The 14,694-nt window shown below is 46.7% G+C and overlaps 1 protein-coding gene across 9 annotated transcripts in view; it reads left to right on the top strand.

The window, feature by feature from the left end:
• Nucleotides 1-8,026: 8,026 nt before the first annotated feature.
• Nucleotides 8,027-14,694, top strand: part of Pcbp3 (poly(rC) binding protein 3) — a 179,855-nt gene continuing 173,187 nt past the window's right edge. For 2 of the 9 annotated variants that reach the window (XM_051186963.1, XM_051186962.1), the window contains exon 1: nt 8,027-8,345. The gene's annotated coding sequence lies outside the window, so the exon portion shown is untranslated. The remainder of the gene's footprint in view (nt 8,346-14,694) is intronic. The other 7 variants (XM_051186961.1, XM_051186960.1, XM_051186957.1 and 4 more) reach the window with 7 other exon arrangements.

Here is a 14,694-nt window from a genome sequence, read left to right as displayed (position 1 = left end):
GCACTTCCTTCTTGGTTGCCCATGGCTGTTTACTCCACACAATCTGAAGTGATTTATATGGTAAATCCATCATCACACAACCCCTTGTGTGTTGTATTAGCTTTGAATTGCTGACAAAAACAAGGAATGTTGGGATGATGGCTAAGTCACGAGAGTGATTGTCACCCCCTGAACTTGAGTTCAGGTCCCCAGTGCCTATGTAAAAATCTTGGCATGACAGTGTATGTCCGTGATCCCATTGTTTGGGACATAGGAGGATCCTCAGTTGCCAGCCTATCTGCATTGGTGACTTCTCAGGTTCAGTGAGATACCTGTCTCAAAAATAAGGTGGAGGGAGAGATGTCTCAGTGGTTAAAGTATAGCTGCTCTTCCAGAAGAGTCCCAGGTTCCCAGCGCCCACATGGTGGCTCACAACTGTCTTTAACTCCAGCAGATTTGGCTCCATCTTCTGGACTCTGTAGGTAGTAGGCATGCTTGTGATGTAGGTAAAAGACTCATTGAACATAAAATGAAATACAAGTACAAATTAGGAAAGAAATAAGATGGAGTGCCAAAGGAATTGCTGTGCAAGCCTGGCAATCTGAATTTGATCCTCAGAATCAACATAAAGGTAGAAGGAGAGAGCTGGTTCCACAAACTTGTTCTTGGACCACCACAGGCACACTGTGGCAAATGAGTCCCACACATCATGCATACACACAACAATGAATGAATTAAATAAAAAATAATAAGGTGACAGGGCATTGACAAAGTCACCTGATGTTGATTTCGCCTGTCTATATGCATATACATGTGAAACTGCACATGTGCACAGCCCCTTGAACACAAATGTATGTGTACTATAGCATAGTAAGAAAGCTGACTCATTGCTGCTTCTGGAACCACATCTTCCTCTAGGCCTCAGCTGTATCTCCTTGGGTTGTATCTTTCAGAGTCATTTCAGAGATGGTCTGTAACACTCTCAGCCTTTGCGTTCAGACAGCAGTGTAACTGGGCTTGAGGCACAGGCGATATCTTTCCAGCTGTCCCACTATTGGGTGCCTCGATCCTTTCACAGCTTCGTTTCTTGATTTGATCACCACTGCCTCTGCCTTTCCGCACTTCCCCCGTTCTTTAGGTTTCCAGCTCACGCCACATTTCTGAAGGTAGATAGGGATAAGAATTGGATGACCAGCTGGGCATTGGTAGTGCACCCCTTTAATCCCAGCATTTGGGAGGCAGAGGCAGGCAGATCTCTGTGAGTTTGAGGACAGCCTGGTCTACAGAGTGAGTTCTAGACAAGCTAGTTCATGTACCAGGAATAAGGGGAGACGAGGGGGAGTGAGAGGAGGGGTGGGAGGGAGAACTTTGGTGGGAATATAAAATGAAATTTAAAACATAAAATTTTAAAAAGTTAAAAAAAAAAAAAGGAATTAGATGAAGCATTTCATTGGGCCTAAAGCAGCAGTGTCAAGGGAAGCAGCATGGGAAATATTTCCCAGTGCACTCACTCAGTGAGCTTGAGTAGCCGGCTTATACAGACTGGGATATTTGGACCAATCATAATTGTTTGCTTTGGACCAAGCACAATCTTGTGTCTTAGTGATAATCAGAGGCCTGTGTTTGAACCAATCATCATTGTCTTGCTTTTTGGCACCAATCACAGTCACGGATGCTTTTGTTTTTGGCTAATCACAGCCTGACCTTTAACAGTTGCAGCAGTCCCTCTGCCAGACCACTAGAAGGAAGTTTGTCTGTTTGTTAAGATAAAATACTTGCAGAATTATGTAGGGTTGTGATAGTAAAAAGTATGGTATAAATTGTTTTAGACAGCCCAGGTGGAGGTCATGCCTTCTGTTGCTGGGGCAATCAGCTGTGTTTGTTGTATAGCTGTGTCAAGGCATCTGCAGAGCATTTAGGATGGGTGGTGTTGGGATATGGGTGGCCTGACTAGCTGTTAGACTGCTCATTGTTTTCATCAAAGGGATAAAGGAAAGGCCAATAGCTGCTAATTATGGAGTCAAGTTGCCCATCTCCATTGTCTTTATTCCCAGGAAAATGGACATCAGGAGTGTTTATGATGTAAATATTAAAAGTTATTTTTTTTCCTGAGATGTGATCTTACTATGTATTCTTGGCTGGCCAGGAGCTTGCTATGTAGATCAAGTTGGTCTTGAACTCACAGAGATCCTGCTGACTTTGCTTCCCAAGTACTTGCCACCATGGCTACTAATCTTTTTTAAAATTATTTTTTACTTTATGTGCATTGTTATTTTGCCTACATGTAGGTCTGTGTGAGGGTGCCAGATCTCCTGAAACTGGAATTCCAGGTGGGTGCTGGGAACTGAACCTAGGTTCTTTGGAAGAGCATCCAGTGCTCTTAACCTCTGAGCCTCCTCTCTAGCCTATTAAAATATTAATAAATTTTAACAGTGTTTTAACAATGATTTGCACCTGCTCAGTTCCCCAGGGAGAGGCAGGTCTTGCTTGTCTATCTCATAGCAGAGAGGAGCTAGTCTGGGACCTGACAGCTGAGAAAGAGGGGGTTGAACTTTCAGAGGAGAAGTTGCTGAGGATACAGACTGGCCTGGGCCATGTGTGTGCGTGTGTGCGTGTGTGCATACGTGAGAGAGAGAGGTCAGCATCTGAACCTGGTGGGACTTTCCTCCAGGGAGTCATCCTCAGCGAGGAGGTCTCTGTAGCCCAGGTTCTTAGCAGTTGCTGGCACTGAGACCTGGGAATAAAAAGCTGGAGATGCCTCTTCCTCTGCTACCTGTTCCTTTTGGAAATGAGCAGGGGCCAGCATCAGAGTGGACAAGAGAGGCTGTAAGACAGGGTCCTATGGTCTGGTGCTGCCCAGGTCTTTGTTGGCATAGTACAAGGGACACTACCTGTGTGAGGGACTAGGGGTGGTGGCGGTGGGATGGGGATAGGGTGGGTGTCATATGATCTCCACCTCAGATATGGAAGAGGGAGCTTACCCTTGTCACTTGTGTGCTCTTCAAAATCTGTCCTTGAGATTTAGTGAGGGGACCTTGAGATGTCTATCCAGGAAGAGAACCGGGGTGAGACCCTGTAGAACACGTGATGATTTGCATTGTTGCCTAGCCTTGTTGATGGGTTTCAAATGAGTTCCTACTGGCTAGGTCAGGATCATAAAGACATGGACTTGGAAGATTCCACAGGATCACTGTGGTGGAATTGTGATTGGGAAAGAAAGGACTCAAAGACTCTTTTGTGAAAAGGGAAGGCCCCTGCTCCCAGTGTGTGTTTTTTCTCAAGAAGAGAGTTCCCCCTGCTCTTAGCTTACCCTCTAATGGCATATTTTCCATCATTCATAATGTTGAATTTTCACCTTAAAATATTTTCTGGAGATTTTTGATTACACGGAAGTAGAATGTACATCTACTTACTCTTCTGAGAAAACTGGTAAAGTCTTGCTAGGGTTGGAACCCTCCCCTCCCTGCGTCATTCTATTATAGGAACTGTCTAGTTCCTTTAGTGCCACCCGTTTAAATCCTCTGTGGATATTAGAGATGATCTTGTCAATGGAAGTTTAAGGTGGCTGTAATTTTAAAATGCAGCAAATGAAAGTGAAAGTCCATTCTAATCCTTAATGGTATACAGGTAATCCAAGGGCAGGGCATTTGCCCTCACCGGTCTACTCACCTCTCCTCAGGATTTGGAGTTTGAAAGCACCACATCTCCCTTCTAGTATCTTTCTAATTACGTAGAGGAGGTTTGGAGGGAGGATGGTGGGTGCCACGGGGCTCATGACTAAAACAAAGAGTGGTTCTAATTTTAGTCTTAATGGCACCAATAGAGGCACAGGGGAGGGGAGGGGGTGTTTGGCAGCCACTGCACTGAAAGTCTTCCTGAAATAAAGTCCTGTTGACCCCAGTGCTCTGTTGCCATGTGGCATGAACAAAGATGCAGCTCTTCTTTTGTTTACACAAACACATTAGAAAGCTTGCTTATAGACGTGATAAAACCGGAGCTGCTTGATTCCAAGTGAGGAGGGCCCAAGGCTCCTAGGACAAGGAAGTAGCTAGAGCCTCTCTCCGTCCCTCTCTCTCCCTCTCTTTCTCTTTCTCTCCCCCTCCCCCCCAGTGATGCAGGCTCCAGGGGCTAAGATATCTTGGTTTCAGAGGTACCACTTCAAGGCAGGCTGCTGACTCACTTGCCTTCTGATACGAGCGCTAAGATCCGGAAGACAGCAACAGCTCTAGTCCACTGTCGACAGTGGGTTGTGGAACCCAGGTTCTTTTCCACAATCAGATGTTGGAAGCCCCACGAAAGTCAGTGGGCTGGTACACATGGTCCTCCTACACATGTCCAGGTTCCCCCCCTTCTTTTAGAGTTCCCTGCTTGACTGAATCCAAGTTACTGACCCTGAGACGCTTTCCTTGTCTGTAGAAGAGACATCCATCAACACTGACATTTCCCACTGCACAGTTACCCACAGGCAGCAAAGCAGTGCTGGTCTCTGGTCCTTGTGCTCACCCTGGTCTTCTAGGACCGGGGCCAGAGGACTACAGGAAGGTGTGCCTAGGTGAAAGGTAAACCGTAGCCTTCTCAGGATGCAGAAACTACAAACTCCCACAGAATGTGGTTCTGGGAAATGTCTAGGAGCCAGAAAGGCTGGAGATGCAAGCTACACCAGCTGCAAGAGAAGACTGTGTATGTGACAACTAGAGGCCCTCTATCTTTTCCCTGGAGGTCTCTGGGTGAATATGGTTCCAATTAATGCTGCTATCCACAGCTCTGCCACCCCAGCTGGGGACCCCTCAGTGCCCACAGTTTTGCTATCTTTGAAGCACCCCATCTCCAGCCACAAAGGATATGGCTGCCACAGCATGTGGCCATAGCCTCTTACACAGGCAATGAGCCCTTTAATTGCCCCACCCAGTAGCAATCAGATTCAAGATCAACCAGGTAAGTTAGGTGAGGCGAATTTATTGTGTTAGGATTCTACTGTCTAGGAGGAACCAGTCTTGATGATGATGATGATGATGATGATGATGATTGCAGCTCCCTAACAGGGTATCCAAAGGCTTCTTGCCTTTTGATTTTCCATACACCACCTTGGCTCCCAGAGTTCCCTAAGAACAACTTGCTTAGCTCAGGCAGCTTTTCCTGAGAGAGCAGCAGCTGTCCTGGTACAGGGAAGGAGTTAGCAATAGACACAGCTAGAGATGTGGCCTGCAGCAAGAGGCACTTAGATGCACAGCTTCTCCAGTTTTCCACCAGGTAAAACTAGCTATATTTCAGTTTTTTGTTTTTTTTTTTATCTCCTGGAAAGGGCAGTTCTGATGGTCAGGTGGATGCTGGCTCCAGGAAGGCTCAGTAAGAAAGTGGAGTCCCCCTGAAGGTTAACAGAGGCCACTCAGAGTCCTGCCCCATACTCTGTCCCTCTGCCCACCCAAAGAGGAAAGGTTGCAGCTGTAGGGCTGGTGTGGGCTTGGGTTTCAGGGCGGAAGAAGGAGGGGGAGGCCTGCAAGCCTCAGAGGATTTGACATTAATTACCATCGTGACTGCTTTCTGTGTGTAACCATTTTACCGGCACTTTGAGCCATCTAATGTGGAGTTAAAGGGGGCCTCCACCCCCTCCTCTCCAGATGTCCCAGCCTTTGGAAACTGCGGCCTCCCAGCTCTCTGGTGGCAGGGATGTGTGCAACAATCTGGAGGGCCAAGTGCTCAGAGACTTCCTAGGGCTTGGTCTGACATCACTGTAAGCAGATGATAATTACAAGGTTCCTTCATTCCCCACTCTCCACACCCCAACAAGACACCATGGAGTTATTTATAAATGCAAGCCCCTGGGTGCACTTCTCCCAGGAAGGACCACGCTGACAGCGCACTAGTGGTGTTAATGGAATACAGGAGGCATGCAATTGGAGGGATGCAAGGATGTACAGAAGGGAGGGCGATGGGTCAGCAGCTGCCACAGCCAGGGGCGGAGCTGCCTGCCCTGGGTCTCCAAGATCTGCTGGGATATGGAATGGAAGAGCCTTACACGATTGTCTTTTGTGTCAAGGGTGGGCCCCTGAGATCAACTGCCTTTTCTCTTCCCAGGGCTGGCAGGAACTGGAAATAATTGAAAGTTGTTAGGGTCCAACATGCTGCCTTGAAAACACTATCATTACTCTCCTAATGACTAAGTGTGTCTTCCAGGAGAAGATGTAGGCAGCTGAGGCCCCCGGCTCCTGGAGAGCAGAGTAGGAGGCTGGCAACCTGTAATCTGGAGAAGGGGGGGGTGATTTGGCAGAGCTTGCTTCAGTTCCAGCCTCCGGAGCCTCCATGTAGGGCCTAGGAGGTGATGGCACACTGGTCCTGTAGACACTTCCCATCTTAGTCTAAGTCCTTGCTCAGGTCTGGGTTCTGCTGGGGGGCTGGTCTCAATCACTGTGTTCATCCCCCAGGGAGAGCCTTGTCTCATTGACTCCCAGCATGCTGCCTGAGGTACCCTCCTCCAAACCTCTCTCCTCTTCTCTCTCCCAAGCACAGGGTTAATGTGTGATAATGCTTGTCCACTGCTCACTAGCTTCCCCAGGTGGGAGCCCATAGCCCTGCTCTGAATTCCTTCTTTGTATAGACTCACAGTTTGCTAGAGCTGAACTTAAGCCTCTGGGTAGGGCTTTCCACAGCCCCCTCTTGCCCACACTCAGGCCCTCTCTTTTAAAAGGTTGTCATTGAATATCACAGGTGATATGTAAAGACAAATAAGACCCCAAATGACTATACTGTATGTGTCTCCTGTGGGGTCCAGAACTTTTTCTCTCAGAGTGGATTCCAGAATATCATCCCTGCATGACTCTGGGCATTCCCAAGGGCCACGTGGTTCCTGTGACTCCAGACCTGCAAGGGTCTTCCTGACTCTACAAAAGAGGCCATAATTGTAACATGTGGAGGGTTGAGAGCTATGTATAGACCCTTTTGCATGTATAACAACACTATTGCCAATAAAGTGAACTGCTGGTGAGTTTGAGGTCTCAGAGCTAAAGCAGAGTTTTGTTAGCTAGAATCTCACCCTCAGTTAGCTAGAATATCACCCTCACTGCTTTTCTTCTCACCCACATGTTCATACGACAGTAGCTCTGTTTCCCAGAGATGCTTCCTGTATGTCTGGAGGGGAATCTGAGGACCACTCTCTCCACCTGTGAAAGGCAAAGCATGATCCCTGAGTCCAGAGAGGCCTTCCCTAGATGGTCCAGACTGCTGGAGAAAGGCCTTAGGAAGCCTGAGTGTTTAGGCACTGGTGGAAGGCACGGTCCCAGTGCTGCCAGCTCTTATCAGTGCTGAGATGACAATATGGCTTGGTTTCTTCCCTTCATGTTGTGCAGAAAGGAGTAATTCTAAGTAGATAGAGCACAATCAGATGAAAGATAGCTTAGTCTGATGAAGAACGATAGTTAGTAGAAACAAAACAGAGCAAGCCAACCCCCCGAGAAAGGTGCACAAAAGACAATAATGATACAACAATAATCATAGTAATAATTAATAATAAAGTGACATGTTTTCCAACAGCCATCACTGTCAGTTCCTCTGTCGGTTTTCATTTGTGGATAGGTGTGCAGGCCCAGCACATGGGGAGAACCTGGACGCAAGTTCTGCAGTCTGAGTTGCGTGGGCTAGCAAAGGCTCCCGTAAAGAGGGGTAACCCACGAAGGGCTGCAGGTCAACCGATCAAGCCCGCATGGTTGCTAAGGGCCGTGGGTCCAACTGACCGCCCCAGAATACCAGAGCGCGAGACCGGGTGTCTGCAGTCTTCCGCTAGCCGCGTGTGCCAAACACGCGCGGGCACCTGCAGGCGACCGCACGCGAGAGGCAGGCCGCGCAGCCATCTCACGTCCACGTATCCACTCCCTTCCCACTAGCCTTCTGGAGGCCCCGCCCCAGGCTCCGCCCCTGCTCTGCCCCCGCCCCCACCAGTTGACTGGCCTTCCCAGAGGCCCCGCCCCCTTCCAGCCCCACTGTGGGGCCCCGCCCAACCCTAACCGCCCTTCGACGCTAAACGGCTTCTAGCCGGAGAGCTTCCCGCGCTCGGATTGGCCGTGCTGGTCACCGTCCTGCGGTTCGATAGGATCCCCGCGCCCGCTTTCTCAGGCCCTGCCCTTGGGCGGGGGCGGGGCCAGAGCCGGCGGGCTGCGCGGGAGTGGTTGGCTGCGCGGAGGGGGCGGGTCCTCGCCGCGCGCAGTGCTCGGGCCAGAGCTCGAGGCGCTTACCGACGCCTGAGCCAAGAGACGCCGCGGCCGCCGCTTGGTCGCCTCCGGCTTCGCGTCGCGCCGAGTCTGCCTCCTCTGCCCCACCCGATCGGCAGCATCCGCTCCACCTGGCCCGCGGCCTCGCTGTCCCTGGCGGGGCAGGTGAGTGAGTGGTGGCCGGTTGAAGTGGGGGGGTCCAGCGCGGGGGTTAGCCTGCACGGCGCGTCCCAGGCCAGCCGAGACCCTGCGAAAGGCCGGAGGACTGGGCTGTTCGCGGTCAGAAAACTTCATCCGAGCTTGGGTGTTGGAGGTCCTAGGGGTGGGTTGAGGTTGGCGATCTCAGGACCAGGGCCAGGACCCCAGGTTGAGGCGAGGGGTCCCAGGCTGAGGGCGTAGGTCCCAAGCTGAGGGCGTAGGTTCCAGGCTGAGGGCTTAGGTCCCAGGATAGAGGATGGGGTACCAGGCTGAGGGCGAGGGTCCCAGGCTGAGATGGAAGTTCTAGGCTGAGGGTGGGGAATCTCAGTACTGAGGGCAGCGGCTCCGAGCTGCCCAGGATCTCCGAGCTGAAGGCTGAGGTTCCAGGGCTGAGTGCGGGCATCCCCGGCTGAGTGAGGGATTTCAGGCTTTAGGCAGGGGATCCCAGGCTTGGGGCGAGGGTACCAGGCTAAGCAAGGGGATGAGGCTCCCAGGCTGAGGCTGGGGTATTAGGTTGAGGAGGGAATCCCTTGATGGGAGAGAGTGCGGGGTTGAGGGTTGGGTTTCCAAGTAGAATGGTTCTTGGTGGCCCTTGGGCATGGAGCCGGGCCCAGAGCAAGGTCCTAGACAGAAGTTTTACAGCGAGGGGCTCAGTCTCTGGCCCTGCATTGTCGTGCCTGAGGGTTCAGGCAAGGCCCAGGGTCCTTGTGAAAGTCTGATGGTAATTGGCCCTTGCCCATGTTGGGGAGCCACTCAGGAGAACACAGGCCTCTTCACTCCCTCCCCAAATTCAGAAGTTGTCAGTTGGCACATAACTCGGCAGGCTTTCGGGTCAGCATACAATAGCTGTGATCTCACTGGGACTTGCAAGGCTTGGACGGATGTCTTGTGATTGAGATGAACAGAGGGGGGGAGGAGGGAGAAAAGGAAACTCAGAGGATGCATGTGGGGCGAGGGCAGGGCGCGGCCTCTTCTCTCCCTTCCACAGCAGTCTCCTGTTTCTCTTTTTCTATCTCCTTCGGTTTTCTGCGCCATCCATTAGAGGCAGAACAGGTAGACCAGACAGTAACTGGTTCCTCTTTTTGATCACTGCGTTTTTCTTTTTTGGGAAAGAGGTGCGCTTAGACCTGTTTCTTATTGTTCCCCTAAGAGTTTTGTTTAATGAAAGGGTTTAGTTGCCTAGTTTCTCTCCTCACTCTGCCCTATATTGTTTGTATGGGAAATCTGTGAGTTAATGGAAGTTGGGTCCCAGGATTGGTTATTTTCCTCCATCTACTTTTCTTTACGGCACCATGGACTTTCAAGTCTCATTACCTTTATATGTGAGTCAATAGCACTATAGGTTCAGGAGGGTTTTTAGTGGGTGCTGCACCAAAAGGAATCTGGATGCCAGGGCCTTGGAGTAAGACCTTTTGAGGCCAGACTAGATAGCTAGCATATACACCATAACTCTCAACACATTCCTCTGACACAGCCCTCCTGAAACTTGTGAGGCAAACTTGTACCCCATTTCTGTTCTTTGGACTTAATTGTGATTTGGGTTCCAGAGGAACTGTAGGGTGTGTCTATACTGAGAACTGACCCTCAGTCCCCACAACAAGGACAGTTCATCACCTAACATCTGATGTGCTCATTTTGTTCCAGAGAGGAGTGTGTACAGATTAGTGCTCCGTGGAGATGGCTGGAGCATGAGAGGGAGGAGCTCTGTATGGTGTCTTGAGACGGGAGGTCCTCTTGCAAGCTGGGTCTTCTAGCTAGGAGTTCAGCTGTTGTCTTCCTTTTCAACCATGCTGTTTTCACTGTGTGTATGTGCCATGTTGATACAGCGCACATGCTTTGGAGTTTATATGACTTCATACACATAGTTAGTGCTTAATATTTTAAAATATTGAAAAAAAATGCTTGCAGGCTGGTGGGATGGCTTAGCATGGTCTTGCAAGCTGGGTGATCTAAGTTAGTCCCTGGAATTCATGGTGGAAAGAACAAACTGATCCTTGAAAGTTGTCTTCTGGCCACTGCAGGAGCACTGTGGCATGTATGTGTGCACATGCGTGGGTGCACACACATACACAAAACAGTAAAATAAGTTAGTTAGGAGTAGGTCTTTATAACTGAAAAGATTGGATGCTGTTTCTGGAACTCAGAGCTGGTGTTATCACAGTAATGCTCATTTGTAGGTAGAAGAAAATTTACATAGATTTAGGATGAGTCTTTACTTATAAGAGAAACACATGCAACATACAACATTCGAGGCATGGTTACATTTTGTCATTTTTTTTTTTTTTTTTTTTTGGAGCCAGGATTGCGTTCTGTAGCCAAAGTTCTAAGCATGTCATTGTGAGACAGTGTTATCAACTACTAAGTTTACACACTCAATAACCTCACAACTGAGCGACAAAGTAATCGCTGAAAAAACTGTAATGTTTTTCAGTTTATGATGCTATGTTGAGCCACATTTATGGCTATTCTTGGCCTTATTTGGGCACTGAAACACAGGTTAGATGTGCTTGGAACCTGACATCTTCCTATCTCAGCCTTCCAAATGATGAGATGAGGCATGCTTCACCATGCCAGGCCTTGTTGGCTGTTTTGAAGAGGCTATCCTATTGGTCTTGTTGCATACCAGAGATAATGCTGCATGTATGAATGGTAAAAGTCCCATCGGGTCCTTGAAACAGTTCAGACAGTTCAAGTTCCATTCTGTATAGGTTTCAGTGAGTTCTGGATCTGTACTGATGTGTCAGGGGCAAAGTCATATCTATTTGCACAGAAACCTCAAAGCTTTATTGTAAAGGAGATGACTGGAGCAGATTGGTGTAGATGTATATTGTGTATCCCCTTGGCAAAGGAGGATGGTGCTTTGGAATATAATAAAAATACCTGCTCACACATTGAAGCTGCCTCCCCCTAAGCATTTGTTGAAATGCTGTAGATTTTGGGGTGGCACTGAGCCTTTATAGCAAGGACTCTGAGTGGCCAAGTTGTAGGAGCACTGTCCATGGTACTGAATCAGTATTCGCCCTCACCACCTCAGTTTTCCTTCAAAGTTTCATTTCAGTGAGAATAGGTTTTGGAATTATATTAAAAATAATTTCAGAAATCATATTATTAAAGAAAAATGGACAGGATATCTTATTGAACTTGAATGAGAGATGCCTTTAAAACAAATCATATCACTCTTTTGAAAAAATATACTTCTTTTTCTTTTTCTCTCTAGGTGGGGAGTTTTCTGGCTATGGACATCAAGTAATGAACACTGAAATTGTTTAAATAAGTGTCTGTTTTCTTAATAGCTGCCATTAAACAAAAGAACCCTTGATTGCAATATGTACAGGTATCTGTTTGCAGGGCAGCTTGTCCCTAAACAGTGCCACTTGTAACACCCTCACACTTCTCAGCCTTCCCTGGAGAGAGGCTGAGAATGTGAGTTTTGGTGAATGTCAGGCATTCATTTCATGTTGGAGCAACATCTACCTTTATGTGTATCATTTTGAGGAATGTAAATCATTTCAGAGAAAGTTTTTATTTTCTTGTGGGTAATTTGTTGGTTACTTAAATTGTTTCATAGGTTCGCAATAAAAATGATATGTGTCACTTGTATAAATTCTTTCACATGGCAGGAAGTTGTATATCAAGCTGAGTGGATAGTTTTGGTTTTTGGAATAACTACCATGAACTAGTAGTTGTCTGGCCTAAGTTTCTTATGGCATTTCTTTTGTGGAGGAAACTAAGGGATGCCTCCTCTTCCTTCATCCAGGTTTCAGGAATTCTCTGATATTTTAAACAAGGACTGATGAATCCTGTGTTATGATCTTAGAGGTCCCTGGGGGTGTGAAACCGAGTTCGTGTCCAAAAGGGCTACCATTTGTACTGAGGAAGTGCATGTTAACAGATGGCTGTAAGTGGCTACACTGTGATGAGGTTGGGATGCACGGACTGCTGAGTGTGTTGAGGAAGAGCAAGCTGGGAGCATCAGAAAGCTTCAGAGAGGAAGGAGCCTTTGGGTTAAGCCCTAAAGGATGAGTTGTAAATGTCTGGGCACAGATAGAATACGTTGATTAGAAAAAGATGAGAAGGTTAGTGTAACTGGAAAACAGAGTGGATGTGGAAGTGTTCATGTATGGCTGTTACCAAGGAGTTGGGACTCCGTTGGGATGTGGGGAGTGAGTTGGAGAGGGGTTGTGTGTTGAGTAGAATGATGGCTTCCTGACACTATGCCCTCATCCCCAGAGCCTGTGATGTATTACGTTGCTTGGCAGGGGAATTAGGTAGCAGATAGAATAAGGTTGCTCATCAATTGGTTTTAAAATAGGGAGGTGATCCTGGTTGTCTGGGCAGGCTCACAATGATCACAGACATCCTTAAAGGCGTAAGAGGGAGACAGAAGAATCTGTGTCAGAGTGATGTGAGGTGAGGGTTTTAGATGCCATTGTTAGCTTTAAAGACAGAACAGGACATGCCAAAAAAGGCAAGAGAAGAGTCTCAGAAAGGGGCTCAGCTCTTGATTTTAGTGCAGTGGGACCCATATCTGTCTGCTGACCTCAAACTGTTGGATAGCAAAGGGCAGTGTTTTAAGCTAATATGTTTGTGGGAATCCATGGTAGCAGCATTAGGAAACTGATGTGGCTTGAGCCTTGGCTTTAAGCTGTCTCAGCGAGGATGGTTCAGGAGGGAGTCACACAGTCACACACAGGCTTTAGATGAGGTAATCTCTACTGTTTGGGAGTTTGCTCCAAGTAAACACGATTTTGATACATTCCCAGACAAGACAGGTATCTGATGCAATCTTATCTGACCCGAATTCCACTTTCTGTCTGTCCTTAGCCCTTTGCTCGGTTTCTGCTTCTGCTGGTGCCATGCTTCACTGGCTCTGCTCTGTGCTGGGCACCCAGGGAGTGTATCCTGTGTAGGACACTGAGACTGTGGGTCACAGCCTCCCTGTTGTTGTTAATTACTTTCTAAAAACTTGATTCCCAGTCTCAGGAATTCTTTAATCTTTAGATACTTAGTTGCCAATCAGGTAGGTAGGAAATATTTTACCATTCCAATTTGCATTTCCTTGATGACTAGTAAGTTTGAGGATTTTTACTACCCTACCTCCCAAATTTTACTACTTGGATTTTCTTTCCTATAAATTGTAATCGTATGTTGTTCATCTATTTATGTCTGGTCTGTGTCCTTGTAACTTTTTTGAAGTTTTTTTTAAATAATATTTTTTTATTCTACTTTTGTCCCATTCCTTATTTTTTAAATAATATTGCTTCGGTAGCTATTTAATTCTAATATAGAGAAATTCATCAATCTTTTCTTTATGATTTGTGGATATTAGGTCTTATTTGAGAAATCTGTATAACTTCAAGGTCATAAGACACTCTTTTTAAAAAGTTAAAACATTTGGCTTTATATTTTACTTGGAATTCATTTTTGTACGGATTGTGAGGTAGAGATTTTCTTTTGGAATTATTTTCAAATGCCTAATTGTGTCATTGCCATTTATTACCACCCATTCCCAGTGATCTGCAATGCTACTTTTGAAACACACTGAATTTCTCAGATGGTGTGGGTGAATTTTCTGTTTTGTTTTTCTTTTGTTTTTGTTTTTTTAGACAGGGTTTTTCTGTGTGGCTCTAGCTTTCCTGGAACTCACTCTGTAGACCAGGCTGGCCTTGAACTCAGAGATCCATCTGCCTTTCCCTCTCAAGTGCTAGGATTAAAGGCATGAACCACTGTACCTGGCCCCCCTTTTTTTGTTATATGCTTCTACATAATGATAATTTGCTTCTTTATAGTCCTTAAATGCTTTTATTTTTATTTTATTTACTTTATATGAAACACTAGACGGAGTTCCTAGAAATTGGGTAAGATTATGCTTGCATTGCTTTTTACTGTGGGGACAATCCTGTTGGAGCTTTAATTGTGAACTTTGTATTTTAGTAGGTTCCTTTTGTGAGATTATGGATTGTCTCCTCTACAACTAGTTTAATGGAAGCTTTTTTAAAAGTCAGCTGGGCATGATGACAGATGCCTACAATCCTAGCACTCAGGAGACTAAGGCAGGAGGATTTTGAGTTTGAGGCCAGCCTGGACTACGTGTAGTGAGTTCCTAGAACTCTAGAAATAGCTTTATTTTTATTAAATGTTCTAAATATATTTATTTAGATAGTTTTGTGGTTTTTCTTTTTTACACTTACACTGGAATAAAAGTTTAAATCTTTAAATTTTAAGCTATCATTAACTTCCTGGGATATACTTTTCTTTGTCCCGATGTACTACATTAAGCCAATATTATTGGAATTATACTAATATTTCATTTAGA

The sequence above is a fragment of the Phodopus roborovskii genome, unplaced genomic scaffold (assembly GCF_943737965.1).
Source record: "Phodopus roborovskii unplaced genomic scaffold, PHOROB, whole genome shotgun sequence".
Lineage (NCBI taxonomy): Eukaryota > Metazoa > Chordata > Mammalia > Rodentia > Cricetidae > Phodopus > Phodopus roborovskii.
The sequence above is the reverse complement of the archived record's forward strand: the minus strand, read 5'-3'. Positions and strand labels throughout refer to the sequence as shown.